At 45.2% G+C, this 21,628-nt stretch overlaps 1 protein-coding gene across 1 annotated transcript in view; it reads left to right on the top strand.

Annotated features, from left to right (window-relative positions):
- The window catches only part of LOC124014264 (serine/threonine-protein phosphatase 2A 55 kDa regulatory subunit B beta isoform), a 160,860-nt gene that overhangs the window by 13,692 nt on the left and 125,540 nt on the right, over positions 1-21,628 (top strand). The window lies entirely within an intron of this gene.

Below are 21,628 nucleotides of genomic sequence, written 5' to 3' on the forward strand. Positions count from 1 at the left end.
GTATAATGTAGGTAGATGATGTGCATACCTGTATAACGTAGGTAGATGACGTGCATACCTGTATAATGTAGGTAGATGACGTGCATACCTGTATAACGTAGGTAGATGACGTGCATACCTGTATAATGTAGATAGATGACGTGCATACCTGTATAATGTAGGTAGATGACGTGCATACCTGTATAATGTAGGTAGATGACGTGCATACCTGTATAATGTAGGTAGATGACGTGCATACCTGTATTATGTAGATAGATGACGTGCATACCTGTATAACGTAGGTAGATGACGTGCATACCTGTATAATGTAGGTAGATGACGTGCATACCTGTATAATGTAGGTAGATGACGTGCATACCTGTATAATGTAGGTAGATAACGTGCATACCTGTATAATGTAGGTAGATGACGTGCATACCTGTATAATGTAGGTAGATGACGTGCATACCTGTATAATGTAGGTAGATAACGTGCATACCTGTATCATGTAGGTAGCTGACATGCATACCTGTATAATGTAGGTAGATAACGTGCATACCTGTATAACGTAGGTAGCTGACGTGCATACCTGTATAATGTAGGTAGATGACGTGCATACCTGTATAATGTAGGTAGATGATGTGCATACCTGTATAACGTAGGTAGATGACGTGCATACCTGTATAATGTAGGTAGATGACGTGCATACCTGTATAACGTAGGTAGATGACGTGCATACCTGTATTATGTAGATAGATGACGTGCATACCTGTATAACGTAGGTAGATGACGTGCATACCTGTATAATGTAGGTAGATGACGTGCATACCTGTATAATGTAGGTAGATGACGTGCATACCTGTATCATGTAGGTAGATGACGTGCATACCTGTATCATGTAGGTAGATGACGTGCATACCTGTATAATGTAGATAGATGACGTGCATACCTGTATAATGTAGGTAGATGACGTGCATACCTGTATAACGTAGGTAGATGACGTGCATACCTGTATAATGTAGATAGATGACGTGCATACCTGTATAATGTAGGTAGATGACGTGCATACCTGTATCATGTAGGTAGATGACGTGCATACCTGTATAATGTAGGTAGATGACGTGCATACCTGTATCATGTAGGTAGATGACGTGCATACCTGTATCATGTAGGTAGATGACGTGCATACCTGTATCATGTAGATAGATGACGTGCATACCTGTATCATGTAGATAGATGACGTGCATACCTGTATAACGTAGGTAGATGACGTGCATACCTGTATGATGTAGGTAGATGACGTGCATACCTGTATAATGTAGGTAGATGACGTGCATACCTGTATAATGTAGGTAGATGACGTGCATACCTGTATCATGTAGGTAGATGACGTGCATACCTGTGTAATGTAGGTAGATGACGTGCATACCTGTATTATGTAGATAGATGACGTGCATACCTGTATAACGTAGGTAGATGACGTGCATACCTGTATTATGTAGATAGATGACGTGCATACCTGTATAACGTAGGTAGATGACGTGCATACCTGTATAATGTAGGTAGATGACGTGCATACCTGTATAACGTAGGTAGATGACGTGCATACCTGTATAATGTAGGTAGATGACGTGCATACCTGTATAACGTAGGTAGATGACGTGCATACCTGTATTATGTAGGTAGATGACGTGCATACCTGTATAATGTAGGTAGATGACGTGCATACCTGTATAACGTAGGTAGATGACGTGCATACCTGTATAATGTAGGTAGATGACGTGCATACCTGTATAACGTAGGTAGATGACGTGCATACCTGTATAATGTAGGTAGATGACGTGCATACCTGTATCATGTAGGTAGATGACGTGCATACCTGTATAACGTAGGTAGATGAAGTGCATACCTGTATAATGTAGGTAGATGACGTGCATACCTGTATAATGTAGGTAGATGACGTGCATACCTGTATAATGTAGGTAGATGACGTGCATACCTGTATAACGTAGGTAGATGACGTGCATACCTGTATCATGTAGGTAGATGACGTGCATACCTGTATAATGTAGGTCGGTGATGTAATGATGCCACGAAAAATACAGCGCTACATGCAACACAGCATTCCTAAAATGTCTGCTGTGTGGATCAATTTTGAAGTTTCAATAACATACGCAGCGTTTGTGCAGCTGTTATTTCCAGAGGAGGGGAGAAAGTGAAATCTTTCGGTACCACAAACCTAATGGCTCATTTGAAAGTGCAACAGCCCCAGACGTTCAATGACTACTTAGAACAAAAGCAGAAAACAAACTAAGCGCTACACTTCCAACAACTGAACAAGTTCATGTCCAGCAGTCATTTGAAAGTGTAAGAACATTTCAGTGAGACGACTCAAAGGTGAAATCTATTAACGCCAAGATAATGGAATTCATTGCCCTTGACAATCAACAGTGACAATCAACAGTGACAGTCAACCGTTCCCTGTCGTGAATGATGTTGGCTTTTGCTGACTGGTCGAGCAACTCGAGCCCCATTACACACTACCAAGTAGTCACTATTTTTAAGATGTTGCCCTACCGGAGTTACACAGTATTATTGAAACGCACATCCATGAGCAACTTGCTATTTGTGTCACTGCTATTAACTTCACAAGTGACATTTAGTCCAGCGACGTCAGCCCCATGAGCATGCTGAGTCTGACAGCACTGTGGGTCGATGAGGATTTTGTACTGAGGAAAGCCGTATTGCTCAAGAATGTGCTGGTTCTCATACCGCTGCTGCCATTTTAATGGCATTTGAGAATATGTTTGAAACTAGGAAAATCCCCAAGAACAAAGTACACGTTGTGCTATGTGATAATGCACGTAACATGACAAAAGCTTTGGAAGAATGCGGAGCTGCCAGTTTGCCATGCATGGCACGCAAGCTGCAACTGGTTGTGAACGAAGGTGTTTTGGCCCAACGAAGCATATCTGACACAGTGGCAACAGGTAGGAAGACAGTGGGTCATTTTCAACGCTCACAGCTCGCATACAGCCTGCAAGCAATACAGGAGCAGCTTGGAAGGAAAAGGTTTAAGCAAGATCTGTCCACCAGATGGAACAGTACTTTTTACATGATGGAGAGCCTGCTGGAACAAAAACAAGTGTTTGGCGTGTACGCAGCCGACTATGAGTTACTTGCAACAATCAGTACAAACCAGTGGACTGTCATTGAAATCATGAACACACTCCTTGCTCCATTCGAACAACTGACTCAAGAAATAAACTCATCAACTGTGTTTGCAGCAGACGTGATACCCTCTGTCATGGCATTGAAACACCTGCTCAACAAAACTGCCCACACAGACCATGAGGTTAAAACTTACTCTAAGTACTCTACTAGAGTCTGTGAACAAGCGATTCGGTGGCATTTTCTCTGAGCCCCTTTACTGTGTCGCCACCATGCCCGATGCTAGGTACAAGGAAAACGCTACTTCTTTAACAGGCATTCTCTCTGAGCCTCTTTACTGTGTCGCCACCATGCTGGATGCTAGGTACAAGGAAAACGCTACTTCTTTAACAGGCATTCTCTCTGAGCCTCTTTACTGTGTCGCCACCATGCTGGGTGCTAGGTACAAGGAAAACGCTACTTCTTTAACAGGCATTCTCTCTGAGCCTCTTTACTGTGTCGCCACCGTGCTCGATGCTAGGTACAAGGAAAACGCTACTTCTTTAACAGGCATTCTCTCTGAGCCTCTTTACTGTGTCGCCACCATGCTGGATGCTAGGTACAAGGAAAACGCTACTTCTTTAACAGGCATTCTCTCTGAGCCTCTTTACTGTGTCGCCACCATGCTGGATGCTAGGTACAAGGAAAACGCTACTTCTTTAACAGGCATTCTCTCTGAGCCTCTTTACTGTGTCGCCACCATGCTCGATGCTAGGTACAAGGAAAACGCTACTTTTATGCAGACAAGAAACAGGGGTTACATGAAATGTTACAGACACAGCTAAACAAGATTAAAACGGACACAGTGACATTGCGCACCGAGGAAGAGAGGCCACGAACAGACAGAGCTGAAACTTTACTGCTTGACATGGATGATGAAATCCTGGCTGAGAAAGAAACGACTGAACAAATGAACGAAACAGCAAGTAAGTGAAATAAATAGGTTTTGATGATGTTTTACTGGTAATAGGGACTTACATAAATGCCAACAAAATAACTTTTTGGTCAGTGTGTGTTTGTGTGTGTTTCAACTATTTAACTGTACTAGAATGCTTAAAAGGCCCGCTAAAATGTGTAATATCGGTTATCGGGATCAGGTATTTAAATGTGTTTTTATATTTTTTATTATTGTTATTTTTACCCCTTTGTCTCCCCAATTCTGTGGTATCCAATTGGTAGTTACAGTCATGTCCCATCGCTGCAACTCCCGTACGGACTCGGGAGAGGCGAAGATCGAGAGCCGTTCGTCCTCCAAAACACAACCCAGCCAAGCCGCACTACTTCTTGATACAACGCCCGCTTAACCCGGAAGCCAGCCGCACCAATGTGTCGGAGGAAGCACCGTACACTGAGACCACTGCACCACTCGGGAGACCAGTATATCGTTTTTTTGGCAAGGGAAATATCGGTATCGGCAAAAAATGACATATCGGTGCATCCCTACTTTGAGAGGTTGTTTTGGCACACATTAACTCTACCATCCCAGACACCCTAGGCCCACTCCAATGTACACTGCCCTAACAGATCCATAGATGATGCAATCTCAATTGCACTCCACACTGCCCTCACCCACCCAGATAAGAGGAATACCTATATGAGAATGCTGTTCATTGACTACAGCTCAGTGTTCAACACTATTGTCCCCTCCAAGCTTGTCACCAAGCTTATGAGTCTTGGTTTGAACACCTCCCTCTCCAACTAGATCCTGGACATCCTGACAGGGTAGGCAACATCACCTCCGCCACGCTGATCCTCAACACAGGGGCCACACGGGTATGTGCTTAGTCCCCTCCTGTACTCCCTGTTCACCCACGACTGCATGGCCACGCATGACTCCAACACCACCATCAAGTTTGCTAAAGATGTTGGTAGGCCTGATCACCGGCGACGATGAGTCAGCCTACAAGGTGGAGGCCAGTGACCTTGCAGTGTGGTGCCAGAACAACCTCTCCCTCAGTGTCAGTAAGACGAAGGAGCTGATTGTGGACTACAGGAAACCATGGGGTGAACACGCCCCCATCCACATCAACGGGGCTGCAGTGGATCTGGTCAAGAGCTTCAAGTTCCTCAGTGTCCGAATCAGTAAAGACTTAAAATGGTCCAAACACGCATGCACAATCGTGAAGAAGGAGCGACAGCACCTCTTCCCCCTATGGAGGTTGAAAAAGTGTGTCATGGGCCCTCAAATCATCAAAAAGTTATACAGCTGTACCGTTGAGAGCATCTTGACTGGCTGCGTCACTGCCTGGTATGGCTATAGCACCGCCCTCAATCTCATGGCGCTACAGAGGGTGGTGCGGACATCCCAGTGCATCACTGGGGCTGAGTTCCCTGCCATCCATGACATATGGACATATATCATGGATTGCAGGCGGTGTGGTTAGGAAGGCCCGGAAAACCGTTGAAGACTCCAACCACCCAAGACATAGACTATTCTCTCTGCTTCACGGCAAGCGGTACCAGGGCATGAAGTCTGGCACCAACAGGCTCTTGAACAGCTTCTATCCCCTAGCAATAAGACTGATAAATAGGTACATCTACTATCTGAGTTAACCATGTATCTTTATTGGCCTATGTCTCTTTACACACCCACAGGACTCTACACACACACTCACTCACACACACACATAGGCTAACACACACACACACACACACACACACACACACACACACACACACACACACACACACACACACACACACACACACACACACACACACACACACACACACACACACACACACACACACAGGACCCTACACACACACTCTCACACTCTCACACACACTCTCACACTCTCACACACACACACACACACACACACACACACACACACACACACACACACACACACACACACACACACACACACACACACACACACACACACACACACACACACACACACACACACACACACACACACACACACACACACACACACACACACACACACACACACACACACACACACACACACACACACACACACACACACACACACACACACACACACACACACACACACACACACACACACACACACACACACACACACATGCTCACACACACACACACATGCTCACACACACACACACACGCTCACACACACACACACACACACACACACACACACACACACACACACACACACACACACACACACACACACACACACACACACACACACACACACACACACACACACACACACACACACACACACACACACACACACTCATCTGCTCACTCACACATAATATACACATATATTTATACTGACTTTACACACACTCACCCACTCACATACGAGCTGCTGCTACTCTGTTTATCTTATATCTTGTTGCCTAGTCACCTTACCCCTATATATCACTCCAGTATCCCTGCACATTGTAGATATGGTTTTAACTGACTGTATATAGTATGGTATTAATTTACTCTGTATATAGTATGGTATTGAACTGACTGTGTATATAGTATGGTATTGAACTGACTCTGTATATAGTATGGTACTGGAACTGACTCTGTATATCGTATGGTATTGAACTGACTCTGTCTATAGTATGGTACTGGAACTGACTCTGTATATAGTATGGTATTGAACTGACTGTGTATATAGTATGGTATTGAACTGACCCTGTATATAGTATGGTATTGAACTGACCCTGTATACTATATGGTATTGAACTGACCCTGTATATAGTATGGTATTAACTGACCCTGTATATGGTATTGAACTGACCCTGTATATAGTATGGTATTAACTGACCCTGTATATAGTATGGTACTGGAACTGACTCTGTATATCGTATGGTATTGAACTGACTCTGTATATAGTATGGTATTGAACTGACCCTGTATACTATATGGTATTGAACTGACCCTGTATATAGTATGGTATTGAACTGACTCTGTATATAGTATGGTACTGGAACTGACTCTGTATATCGTATGGTATTGAACTGACCCTGTATATAGTATGGTATTGAACTGACTCTGTATATAGTATGGTATTGAACTGACCCTGTATATAGTATGGTATTGAACTGACCCTGTATATAGTATGGTATTGAACTGACCCTGTATATAGTATGGTATTGAACTGACCCTGTATATAGTATGGTATTGAACTGACCCTGTATATAGTATGGTATTGAACTGACCCTGTATATAGTATGGTATTGAACTGACCCTTATTTAATATGGTATTAACTGACCCTGTATATATTATGGTATTGAACTGACTCTGTATATAGTATGGTATTGAACTGACTCTGTATATAGTATGGTATTGAACTGACTCTGTATATAGTATGGTATTGAACTGACCCTGTATATAGTATGGTATTGAACTGACTCTGTATATAGTATGGTATTGAACTGACCCTTATTTAATATGGTATTAACTGACTTTGTATATAAACTCAGCAAAAAAAAGAAACGTCCCTTTTTCAGGACTGTCTTTCAAAGATAATTTGTAAAAATCCAAATAACTTCACAGATCTTCATTGTAAAAGGGTTTAAACACTGTTTCCCATGCTTGTTCAATGAACCATAAACAATTAATAAACATGCACCTATGGAACGGTCGTTAAGGCACTAACAGCTTACAGACAGAAGGCAGTTAGGTCACAGTTATGAAAACGTAGGACACTAAAGAGGCCTTTCTATTGACTCTGGAAAAACACCAAAAGAAAGATGCCCAGGGTCCATGCTCATCTGCGTGAACGTGCCTTAGGCGTGCTGCAAGGAGGCATGAGGACTGCAGATGTGGCCAGGGCAATAAATTGCAATGTCCGTACTGTGAGATGCCTAAGACAGTGCTCCAGGGAGCTGATCGTCCTCGCAGTGGCAGACTACGTGTAACAACATCTGTTCAGGATCGGTACATCCGAACATCACACCTGCGAGACAGGTACAGGATGGCAACAACAACTGCCCAACTTACACCAGGAATGTACAATCCCTTCATCAGTGCTCAGACTGTCCGCAATAGGCTGAGAGAAGCTGGACTGAGGGCTTGTAGGCCTGTTGTAAGGTAGGTCCTTACCAGACATCACCGGCAACAACGTCGCCTATGGGCACAAACCCACCGTCGCTGACCAGACAGGACTGACGAGTTGCGATTTTGTCTCACCAGGGGTGATGGTCGGATTCGCGTTTATCGTCGAAAGAATGAGCGTTACACCGAAGCCTGTACTCTGGAGCGGGATCGATTTGGAGGTGGAGGGTCCGTCATGGTCTGGGGTTGGTGTGTCACAGCATCATCGGACTTAGCTTGTTGTCATTGCAAGCAATCTCAACGCTGTGCGTTACAGGGAAGACATCCTCCTCCCTCATGTGGTACCCTTCCTGCAGGCTCAACCTGACATGACCCTACAGCAGGACAATGCCACCAGCCATACTGCTCATTCTGTGCATAATTTCCTGCAAGACAGGAATGTCAGTGTTCTGCCATGGCCAGCGAAGAGCCCGGATCTCAATCCCAATGAGCACCTCTGGGACCTGTTGGATTGGAGGGTGAGGACTAGGGCCATTCCCCCCAGAAATGTCTGGGTGGAAGACTGGGGTAACATCTCACAGCAAGAACTGGCAAATCTGGTGCAGTCCACGAGGAGGAGATGTACTGCAGTACTTAATGCAGCTGGTGGCCACATTCCATTTCTGTTAGTCACTTGTCTGTGGAACTTATTCAGTTTATGTCTCAGTTGTTGAATCTTGTTATGTTCATACAAATATTTACACATGTTAAGTTTGCTGAAAATAAATGCAGTTGACAGTGAGAGGATGTTTATTTCTTTGTTGCTGAGTTTAGTATGTTACTTACTTATTTTGTTCTTCATATTTCTTCTTTTTATCGTATTTTATTTTATTTTACCTTTTTATTTAACTAGGCAAGTCAGTTAAGAACAAATTCTTATTTTTTACCTGCTTTTTAAATCTGATTTTACTGGTTGCATCAGTTACCGGATGTGGAATAGAGTTCCATGTAGTCATGGCTCTATGTAGTACTGTGCGCCCCCCATAGTCTTTTCTAGATTCGGGGACTGTGAAGAGACCTCTGATGGCATGTCTTGTGGGGTATGTGTGGGTGTCTGAGCTGTGTGCTAGTATTTTAAAGCAGACAGCTCGGTACCTTCAGCTTGTCAACACTTCTTACGAAAACAAGTAATGATGAAGTCAATCTTTCCTCTACTTTGAGCCATGAGAGATTGACATGCATGTCATTAATGTTAGTTCTCGGTATACTTTTAAGGGCTAGCCGGGCTGCCTTGTTCTGAGACAATTGCAATTTTCCCAAGTCCCTCTTTGTGGCACCTGACCACACAATTGAACAGTAGTCCAGGTGTGACAAAACCAGGGCCTGTAGGACCTGCCTTGTTGTTAGGAATGCAGAGTAGCACTTTATTATGGACAGACTTCTCCCCATCTTAGCTACTGTTATATCAATATGTTTCCACCATGACAGTTTAAAATCCAGGGTAACGCCAAGCAGTTTAGTCACCTACATTTTCTCAATTTCCACATTATTGATTATGGGATGTAGTTGAGGCTTAGGGTTTAGTGAATGATTTTTCCCAATACAATGCTTTTACGTTTGGAAATATTTAGGACTAACTTATTCCTCACTACCCATTCTGAAACTAACTGCAGCTCTTTAAGTGGTGCAGTCATTTCAGTCGCTGTAGTAGTTGACATGTTTAGTGTTGAGTCATCCACTTACATAGACACTCTGGCTTTATTCAAAGTCAGCGGCATGTCGTTAGTAAAGATTGAAAAAAGCAAGGGGCCTAAACAGCTACCCTGGGGGATTCCTGCTTCTACCTGGATTATGTTTGAGAGGCTTCCATTTAAAAAATCAGTTCTTTGAAATCCCTTTTGAGATGTTCCGAACTAGCACTCCTGATGTCGTTTGACCCCACATGGACTATGACGTTGTCAGCTCCCAACATCTGCTGTAGAACAGTCGAAAGCAGCCTTGTGATGTCCTGTGTAGCACAAGGTTTTTTCCTTGGGAACAGAGATGTTTCTCACCATAGAGCTGCCTATGATGACAGCTGGTGATGTTAAATGGGCCGGACTCTCAGGCAGCCTCACGGTCTCATGAGGGTGGGAGCTCTGAGGATCTGAATCCGAGGTAGAAGCCATCGGAGAGGGAGACAGAACAGAGAAGAAAGATGCAGGTACGTCCGGGTCCGATCTTGAATGGGAAGCCCCCAAGGAAGAAGCCACCCTGGAACCTCTGGATCCAGGGTAGCAAAGTTGTTTCTGTTCTCTGTCAGGTCCGGGCTCAACATCTCCAAGGAAACCCCTGTTGACAGAGGACGCTGTCTTCGACTTCCATGGTGAGTGACATACAATGGGGAGAACAAGTATTTGACACACTGCCGATTTTGCAGGTTTTCCTACAAAGCACGTAGAGGTCTGTAATTTTCCTATTTTTATCATAGGTACACTTCAACTGTGAGAGACAGAATCTAAAAAATCCAGAAAATCACATTGTATGACTTTTAAGTAATGGCGCATGTGACAAATACAATTTGATTTGATTATTGCATTGTTGAGTTTTGAGTTTGCAAATAAGGCATTTCACTGCACGTGACATTAGAACTTGAAACACACACACGCACACACACAATCACACACAAACACATACTATGTACCCTCGGCCTACATCAACAGACAATTAGAAAAGGAGATCACTCTTTCTGAGGTCCAGTTTGCCACACCATACTGCAGCTGGACCCTATAGCCTTGAGGGAAGGAAGAGGTACAGTATTTTGTGGCCATCACAGCGTGTCATAGGGTTAATGGACACAGATACCTCTCTGGAGTCAGTCATCAATAGGGCCTGACTTACTTCCAAGGTGGGAGCTCTTTGAGAGCAGTTGTTAAATATCCTATACCCCATGCGTGTTGCCCGTGGAAGACCTGAAGCTAGGATTTCTCTCTCTTTCTCTCCCCCCTCTGTCTCTTTCTTTCTCTCACTTTCTTTCTCTCTCTCGCTCTCTTTCTCTCTATCCCCCCTCTCGCCATCTTTCTAGGATAGTTGTGGTTGCTCTCGTCGGATAAAGGGGGATGGGTTGAATATTGAGCTGTGGCTGATTTCTTAGCCTTTGTGAACTCTGATATCCTCAGCAGGATGCTATCTCTCATCCTTGTTTCTGTCCCCATCTCTAGGCTTCTCTCTTCTTCTCTCTGCCTCTTCTCTGCTCCTTTTTGCCTCCCCTTTCTCCCTTTTCTCTGTCTCTTCCTATCTCTACCTCTCTCTACCTTCTCTTCCTCTTTCAACCTCTAGCAGTTCCCCCTGTTGTCAGTCTTTGTGTTTCGGCCCGCTCTTGTGAGCCAAGATGAGCCACTCTTCAACCTACGGCCAGTGGGTGATGGTGATGTTGGCAGCCCCTCTTGGGGGTGATGGTGGGTCCAGCTGCCCAGCCCCCTGGTTCCAGCAGCCCAGCCCCCTGGTTCCAGCAGCCCAGCCCCCTTGGTCCAGCAGCCCAGCCCCCTGGTTCCAGCATCCCAGACCCCTGGTTCCAGCATCCCAGCCCCCTGGTTCCAGCAGCCCAGCCCCCTGGTTCCAGCAGCCCAGCCCCCTGGTTCTAGCAGCCCAGCCCCCTGGTTCTAGCAGCCCAGCCCCCTGGTTCTAGCAGCCCAGCACCCTGGTTCTAGCAGCCCAGCCCCCTGTTTCTAGCAGCCCAGACCCCTGTTTCTAGCAGCCCAGACCCCTGGTTCTAGCAGCCCAGACCCCTGGGTCCAGCCAGACATGATGTAACAGAGGGGTAAACACCACGTAGGAGAGCTCTGTGTCACAGATTGATTTTTGGATTGGGATCTGGCCAAGGGAGACGGGGACACGGAGGGCAGGTGCTTGTATTTGACAGTCCCACAGAGATAAGCTGTGTGGGGAAGCATGAGGAGAGACTAGGTGTTCATCCCAAATGGATATAGTGCATTATTTATTTTTTACCATGGCCCATAGGGTTCCAAAGAAATGTAGTGACTGAGGGAATAGGTTTCTATTTCGGACACTGGTAAGGTTCGTCAGTTGGCATTCACATGGTGGAGTTGTGGGAAGGGACGGATGAGGGGATGAGGAAGATATGGATGAGAGGAGAGAGGAAAGAGGAAGAGAGGGATGAAAGGGATGAGGAAGAGAGTGAAAAAAGGAAGAGAGGGATGAGGATGAGGAAGAGAGGGATCAGAGGGATTATGATGAGAGGGATGAGGATGAGAGGGTCGAGGATGAGAGGGACGAGGAAGAGAGGGATGAAAAGGATGAGGAAGAGAGGGATGAGCGGGATGGGGAAGAGATGGATGAGAGGGATGAGGAAGAGAGGGATCATGATGATGAGGGTGATGAGGATGAGAGGGATGAAAGGGATGAGGAAGAGACGGATGAGAGGGATGGAGAAGACATGGATGAGAGGGATGGGGAAGAGATGGATGAGGTGGATGAGGAAGAGAGGGATGGGTGGAATGAGGAAGAGAGGGATGATGATGATGAAAGGGATGAGGATGAGAGGGATGAAAGGGATGCGGAAGAGAGGGATGAGGAAGAGGGATGAAAGGGATGAGGAAGAGAAGGATAAGGAAGAGAGGGATGAGAGGGATGAGGAAGAGAAGGATGAGGATAATAGGGATGAGGATGATAGGAATGAGGAAGGATATTAAATGGATTTTCATCATATAAACTCACCCAGTAGAGGATAAACAGAGAGGCAGCAGGGGGATCTGATATATATATGATCCTATGTAAGGTAGAGAGCAGATGGGGAGCATACAAGTGGCTGCCATGCAGTAAGTGGACATGAGGCCCTGTAGATGCTGTGCTGCACACATTATATCAATTGAAATTGCGTATAATTACATCTCATAGTTTTAGTTGACTATAAACTAAACTGAAGTGAAGTCTGAGAGCAGACTGAGGTCAAGCTGAAACTAGTGGAAGAGAGCATGAAGAAGGATAAAATGAGTGAAGTACCAGAGAGAAGAGATGTAGAGACAACACCCTATAATCACACTACACTGTGAGGAGATGTAGAGACAACACCGTATAATCACACTACACTGTGAGGAGACAGAGAGACAACACCCTATAATCACACTACACTGTGAGGAGACGGAGAGACAACACCCTATAATCACAGTACACTGTGAGGAAATGGAGAGACAACACCCTATAATCACACTACACTGTGAGGAGACGGAGAGACAACACCCTATAATCACAGTACACTGTGAGGAAACGGAGAGACAACACCCTATAATCACACTACACTGTGAGGAGACGGAGAGACAACACCCTATAATCACACTACACTGTGAGGAGAAGAGACAACACCCTATAATCACACTACACTGTGAGGAGACGGAGAGACAACACCCTATAATCACACTACACTGTGAGGAGACGGAGAGACAATACCCTATAATCACACTACACTGTGAGGAGAAGAGACAACACCCTATAATCACACTACACTGTGAGGAGAAGAGACAACACCCTATTATCACACTACACTGTGAGGAGAAGAGACAACACCCTATAATCACACTACACTGAGGAGAAGAGACAACACCCTATAATCACACTACACTGTGAGGAGAAGAGACAACACCCTATTATCACACTACACTGTGAGGAGACGGAGAGACAATACCCTATAATCACACTACACTGTGAGAAGAAGAGACAACACCCTATTATCACACTACACTGTGAGGAGAAGAGACAACACCCTATAATCACACTACACTGTGAGGAGAAGAGACAACACCCTATAATCACACTACACTGTGAGGAGAAGAGACAACACCCTATTATCACACTACACTGTGAGGAGACGGAGAGACAATAACCTATAATCACACTACACTGTGAGAAGAAGAGACAACACCCTATAATCACACTACACTGTGAGGAAACGGAGAGACAACACCCTATAATCACACTACACTGTGAGAAGAAGAGACAACACCCTATAATCACACTACACTATGAGGAGACTGAGAAACAACACCCTATAATCATACTACACTGTGAGGAGACGGAGAGACAACACCCTATAATCATACTACACTGCGAGGAGACTGAGAAACAACACCCTATAATCATACTACACTGTGAGGAGACTGAGAAACAACACCCTATAATCATACTACACTGTGAGGAGACTGAGAAACAACACCATATAAACACACTACACTGTAAAGAGACAGAGAGGGAAAAACTGCTGTTGAATCAAAGTGTAACTACACACCATGATCGATTGCTTGGCACTCCGGTACCGCTTGCTGTGCGGTAACAGAGAGAACAGTCTATTACTAGGGCGGCTGGAGTCTTTGACAATTTTTAGGGCCTTCCTCTGTCACCGCCTGGTATAGAGGTCCTGAATGGCATGAAGCTTGGCCCCAGTGATGTACTGGCCGTTCGCACTACCCTTTGTAGTGTCTAGCGGTCGGGTGCCGAGCAGTTGCCGTACCAGGCAGTGATGCAACCAGTCAGGCAGGATGCTCTCGATGGTGCAGCTGTAAAACCTTTTGAGGATCTGAGGACCCATGCCAACTCTTTTCAGTCTCCTGAGGGGGAATAGGTTTTGTCGTGCCCTCTTCATGACTGTCTTGGTGTGCTTGGACCATGTTAGTTTGTTTGTGATGTGGACACCAAGGTCTCAACCTGCTCCACTGCAGCCCCGTCGATGAGAATGTTGGCGTGCTCTGTCCTCTTTTTCCTGTAATCCACAAGCATCTCCTTTGTCTTGAGGGAGAGGTTGTTGTCCTGGCACCACACGACCAGGTCTCTGACCTCCCTATAGGCTGTCTCGTCATTGTCGGGATCATCGGGATCAGGCCTATCACTGTTGTGTCACCTGCAAATTTAATGATGGTGTTGGAGTCATGCCTGGCTGTGCCATCATGAGTGAATAGAGAATACAGGAGGGGATTGAGCACGCACCCCTGAGGGGCCCCTGTGTTGAGGATCAGCGTGGCAGATGTGTTGTTACCTACCCTTACCACCTGGGGGTGGCCCGCCAGGATGTCCAGGATCCATTTGTAGAGGGAGGTGTTTAGTCCCAGTCTCCAGCCTATTGATGAGCTTTTGAGGGCACTATGGTGTTGAACGTAGAGCTGTATGAATAGCATTCTCACATAGGTGTTCTTTTTGTCCAGGTGGGAAAGGGCAGTGTGGAGTGCAATAGAGATTGTATCATCTGTGGATCTTTTAGGGCGGCATGCAAATTGGAGTGGGTCTAGGGTTTCTGGGATGATGGTGTTGATGTGAGCCATGACCAGCCTTTCAAAGCGCTTCATGGCTGCAGACGTGAGTGCTTCTGGTCGGTAGTAATTTAGGCAGGTTACCTTAGTGTTCTTGGGCACAGGGACTATAGTGGTCTGCTTAAAACATGTTGGTATTACAGACTCGGACAGGGAGAGTTTGAAAATGTCAGTGAAGACACATGCCAGTTGGTCAGCGCATGCTTGCAGTACACGTCCTGGTAATCCATCTGGCCCTGCGGCCTTGTGTATGTTGACCTGTTTAAAGTTTATACTCACATCGGCTGCGGAGATCGCGATCATACAGTCTTCCAGAACCACTGATGCTCTCATGCATGTTTCAGTGTTATTTGCCTCGAAGCGATCATAGAAGTAGTTTAGCTCGTTCTGGTAGGCTCGTTTCACTGGGCAGCTCTCGGCTGTGCTTCCCTTTGTAGTCTATAATGGTTTTCAAGCCCTGCCACATCCGACGAGCGTCAGAGCCGGTGTAGTGCGATCTTAGTCCTGTATTGACGCTTTGCCTGTTTGATTGTTCGTCGGAGGGCATAGCAGGATTTCTTATAAGTTAGAGTCCCGCTCCTTGAAAGTGGCAGCTCTAGCCTTTAGCTCAGTGCGGATACTGCCTGTAGTCCATGGCTTCTGATTGGGGTATGCACGTACGGTCACTGTGGGGACGATGTCATCGATGCACTCATTGATGAAGCCAATGACCGATGTGGTGTATTCCTCAATGCCATCGGAGGAATCCCGGAACATATTCCAGTCTGTGCTAAGCTACAGTCCTGTAGCTGAGCATCTGCTTCCACTTTTTTATTGCTCTAGTCACTGGTGCGTCCTGCTTAAATTGTTGCTTGTAAGCAGGAATCAGAGGGATACAATTAGGGTAAGATTTGCCAAATGGAGGGCAAGGGAGAGCTTTGTATGCGTCTCTGTGTGTGAAGTAAAGGTGGTCCAGAGTTGTTTTCCCTCTGGTTGCTCATTTAACATGCTGATAGGAATTTGGTTAAACGGATTTAAGTTTCGCTGCATTAAATATTACCCTTGTTTTTCTATCTCAGCTCAAGTGTAAAAGTTGTTTTGGTGGAGTGAGTACCATCACATATCAGAGTTTTAGAATATTTTTACAGTACATTCTGTTGCCCAGAAGATGAGCATGAGTAGCTAGCTATGATCAGAGAAAAGTTTTCATACGGACTGTTTTGCCAGTGCAGTCACACAAGGTAGTCATACATTCTGAACCTTTGTTAGTGAGGACCACATGAAAATGATCTATGAAAATGGAGAATGATTATTTTCTCTCGTCTAAGTCTCAGAGAAATAAAAGTGTAAGAGTTCCTTGTTTACAGAGGCACCCTGTGTCAAGGTTCCTTGGTTACAGAAGCACCCTGTGCCAGGGTTCCTTGGTTACAGAATAACCCTGTGCCAAGGTTCCTTGGTTACAGAAGCACCCTGTGCCAGGGTTCAATGGTTACAGAAGAACCCTGTGGCAGTGTTCCTTGTTTACAGAGGCACCCTGTGCCAGGGTTCCTTGGTTACAGAAGCACCCTGTGCCAGGGTTCCTTGGTTACAGAAGCACCCTGTGCCAGGGTTCCTTGGTTACAGAAGCACCCTGTGCCAGGGTTCCTGGGTTACAGAAGCACCCTGTGCCAGGGTTCCTTGGTTACAGAAGCACCCTGTGCCAAGGTTCCTTGGTTAGAATATTTACACCAAAGCTTCAGCCAAGTTAATCATGTCAGCTGAACCCTAGTCCACCATCAAGCTATTCATTTAAACCAAAACTCTATGGTAGGATCCTTATTTGGTTTCTGTGTGCAGAAGCAGCTGTGTGGACTTGTACTTAGTAAATGAGAACACAGAGAAAGCAGAAGGGCACAGGGGTTCAGATCTCTGAGGAGACACTTCACATCAGGAGAAAAGTATTTAATTGTATTGGTTTCAATCAATATCTATTTGTGCAGGATGGATGGATGATGTAAAACATGGAGGCAATTTAAGCTGCTCTCGATAATGGAGAGAGAGCCAAGCAACTAGGAATTTATATGAGCTGTTGAAAGAAGAGCATGGTTTTGACATGGTGCCACAGTTCTCAGTTTAGCCTATGGTCCTTGTTGGTATAGTGGTGAAATATATATATTTTTTTAAATATATGTATTTTTTTTAATCAAATTGTATTTTTTAATGCCCCGAAAACAACAAGTGTAGACTTTACAGTGAAATACGTACTTACGAGCCCTTTCCCACCAATGCACTTTAAAAAGTATCAAAATTAACAAATAGATCAAATAAAATAGTAACACAATAAAATAACAATGACAAGCCCTGCCACATCAAGCTATATAACAAGGAGTACCGGTACTTAGTCACTGTACTCGGGTACGAGGTAGTTGAGTGATTGAGGTAATATGTACATGTACGTTTGGTTAGGTGATTAATTGAAGTACTCTGTACATGTAGGTTTGGTTAGGTGATTAATTGAAGTACTCTGTACATGTAGGTAGGACATGTAAAACATATTTATTTAGGACATGCAAAACATGTTTATTTAGGACATGCAAAACATGTTTATTTAGGACATGCAAAACATGTTTATTTACAACATGTAAAACGTGTTTATTTACAACATGTAAAACATGTATGAAAAGCAGAAAGTCCAGGTAGCTGTTTAACTGTTCAGCCGTCTTATGACTTTTGGGTAGAATCTGTTCAGGAGTATTTCCGTGCCAGACATTGGTCTTCGGTACAGTCTTTGATCATTTTTAGGGTCTTCCTGGTAAAGAGGTCCTGGATGACAGTGATCTTGGCCCCACTGTTAACAGACACGTTGTGCGTTGTTCTTTGTTTTATTCATTTGCTTGTGGCTTTGTGGCGTTCCCCCTTAGAGGGATAGCATAGCCACATTTAGATTTGCTCTCATAAAAGGAAAACACAGGGCAAATCTCTCCCAGGCTCTCTGCTGCACCTCCTGGTGCTCAGCCTCACACAGATCAGCTGACAGAGGGAAGCGTGTGCTCTGATCATCTGAGAGAGAAAGAAAGAGGAGGACTTGCCAAAGAGATGATTCACAAAAATACATGTTTCCTTCCCCTCTCTGCATTGCTTCCCACCGACTGTGTTTTTGGGGCTGAGCATCTCATCAAAAATCATTTGGAAATGAGTGGGGAGATATTTTGGTTAAAAGAAACAGAAGTCATTTGGCAGTAGTTAGAGTACCCTCATTTGCAGTACTGTCAAATATTTAGTTTTTGGAAAAGCTTAATGAAAATAAAAATCTTTCTCTGTGATTTTGTAGTGCTTTGCCTCTGACACGAAATGCAGTGATGATTATTCACAGTATTTCTGCTCGCGTCATGAAGATGATACCGTTTGGCTCTTGGCCAATCATGCAGCCTTCAATAAATTCTTATTTAGCCAGTGAGCCGAAACATCTGGATTTTTCCCTGCCTGTCAGAAGATGTAGATCATGAGCTGCTCCTAGCTGTGCTGCAGACTGGGTTGGGTTCACTCTGCAGTCGTTACACTATAGGATGAACAGTAGTGGGGCCTCCCATACATTTAGAAGGGAGGGGCCCTTTGCTCACAGACCTATTTTAGTCAATTTAACCTCAGTGAGGTTTTCTAAATATGACCTGGGTTAGGCTCACCGAAGCAGAACTACTGGATAATATCACTATTTCTAAGTGTATATTTACAGAATTGTTTTGCATAGCAGATGCAAAACTTTTAGAACCATTCAGTTAGTGATTTTTGTTTTGGCAAACTGGAAACTTTCACCCAAAATTTCCGTGTCCTAAATAAACATGTTTTACGTGTCCTAAATTTACATGTTTTACGTGTCCTAAATAAACATGTTTTACATGTCCTAAATAAACATGTTTTACGTGTCCTAAATAAACATGTTGTAGATGGTGTAAATTAAGAGAACCGTTGTAATCAAGGAGACTGCATGTAGACCTATTCTCTGAATGGGGATAAGAGAGCTGTGACAATGGCAGTGGGCTCTGTGCGTGTTGGCAGTTCTGAGTTGTCCTCTGACACTCTCTGACCCCAGTGGATGAAAGTGGACATGTAATTTGCAGGGTGAATTCGCGGACTGACGAATGAAGCCCAATAATAGCTCTGCGGGTCTGGGAGAAGAGGATGAGACCCATCGCTGTAACGTTAGTCCCATCTCTGATCTAGGCTTTATTTCAGTCTCTCTCTCTCTCTCTCTCTCTCTCTCTCTCTCTCTCTCTCTCTCTCTCTCTCTCTCTCTCTCTCTCTCTCTCTCTCTCTCTCTCTCTCTCTCTCTCTCTCTCTCTCTCTCTTGCTCTCTCTCTCTCTCTCTCTTGCTCTCTCTCTCTCTCTCTCTCTCTCTCTCTCTCTCTCTCTCTCTCTCTCTCTCTCTCTCTCTCTCTCTCTCTCTCTCTCTCTCTCTCTCTCTCTCTCTCTCTCTCTCTCTCTCTCTCTCTCTCTCTCTCTCTCTCTCTTCTCTCTCTTTCTCTCTCTTTCTCTCTCTCTCTCTCTCTCTCTCTCTCTCTCTCTCTCTCTCTCTCTCTCTCTCTCTCTCTCTCTCTCTCTCTCTCTCTCTCTCTCTCTTTCTCTCTTCTCTCTCTTTCTCTGTTTCTCTCTTTCTCTCTTTTCTCTCTCTCTTTCCCTCTCTCTTTCTCTTTCTCTTTCTCGCTCTATTTCCTCCATATCTTTCTGTGTGATTTATTGTGTAATCACCAGGGTGCTTCAGCTCCACAGTCACTGTAGCATGCACCAGGGAGGGCAGAACAACCTTCTCCCTCCTCCCTTGGGTCATGGCAGCTCCATTCATCCTGGGGGAGGAGAGGAGGAGGAGGAGGAGGAGCTGGGCTGAGAAAGGAGAGGAGAAAATATGTGGCAGGAGAGGAGAGCAGCAGGGTACATTTACATTTACATTTAAGTCATTTAGCAGACGAAACTAGAGAAAGTTGAAACTAGAGAAAGTTGTCAGGGGTGTGAGGAGGAGAGATATGTCCCATGGGGTGAAACTAGAGAAAGTTGTCAGGGGTGTGAGGAGGAGAGATATGTCCCATGGGGTGAAACTAGAGAAAGTTGTCAGGGGTATGAGGAGGAGAGATATGTCCCATGGGGTGAAACTAGAGAAAGTTGTCAGGGGTGTGAGGAGGAGAGATATGTCCCATGGGGTGAAACTAGAGAAAGTTGTCAGGGATATGTGTTAAAGGTTACTATTCTTCACGATGGTTTAACACCTCGTAACGTCGCCGTTCTGCTCTCGCTGCTTTTATCTCCTCCTTCGGACGGCGATACTCCCCGGCCTGCCTCCAGGTTCCCATCTAGACTCTCCTCCCAGGTCCATGCTGCTTGGTCCTTTGGTGGTGGGTAGTTCTGTTACGTTTGTTGAAAGGAATGGATCAAGGCGCAGCGTGAGTAGAGTTCCACATTCTATAATAGTGAAACTTACAACAAAGGCTATAACAAACGTGCAGTATTGCAGTGTACAAGGCAACTATACAAAAACAAGATCCCACAACAGAAAGAGGGAAAAAGGGCTTCCTAAGTATGATCCCCAATCAGAGACAACGATAGACAGCTGCCTCTGATTGGGAACCATAGCCAAAAACAAAGAAATAGACAACATAGAATGCCCATCCCAAATCACACCCTGACCTAACCAAATAGAGAAATAAAAGGTCAGGGCGTGACACCCTTTCTATAAAGTCTCGTTATTTCTATAGTAGTGTGTCAATGTAGCCTAGATATTGGTTTACGGAGACCAGCAGTAAACATCTTGAAGTGGAGAGCTTCTGAAGGAGAGCATCAGTCCCTGTGACTCCTCTGATATTCTACATGTAGAGCCTCCTCAGGCACCCCTTATAGAGCTGTGGGCTGCTGACCATGTGGCTCAGATAGAGACTGAGAGCTTCTACCTCCCTCCCTCCCCACCTGCTGTCCTCTCTCCCTACTGCCCTCCCTCCCTACTGCCCTCCCTCCCTCCCTCCCTACTGCCTTCCCTCCCTCCCTACTGCTTTCCCTCCCTCCCTACTGCCTTCCCTCACTCCCAACTGCCCTCCCTGCTCCCTACTGCCTTCCCTCCCTCCCTACTGCCCTCCCTCCCTCCCTACCTACTGCCCTCCCTACCTCCCTCCCTCCCTACGGCCCTCCCTCCCTCCCTACCTACTGCCCTCCCTACCTCCC

This window comes from Oncorhynchus gorbuscha, linkage group LG02 (assembly GCF_021184085.1).
Source record: "Oncorhynchus gorbuscha isolate QuinsamMale2020 ecotype Even-year linkage group LG02, OgorEven_v1.0, whole genome shotgun sequence".
Taxonomy (NCBI): domain Eukaryota; kingdom Metazoa; phylum Chordata; class Actinopteri; order Salmoniformes; family Salmonidae; genus Oncorhynchus; species Oncorhynchus gorbuscha.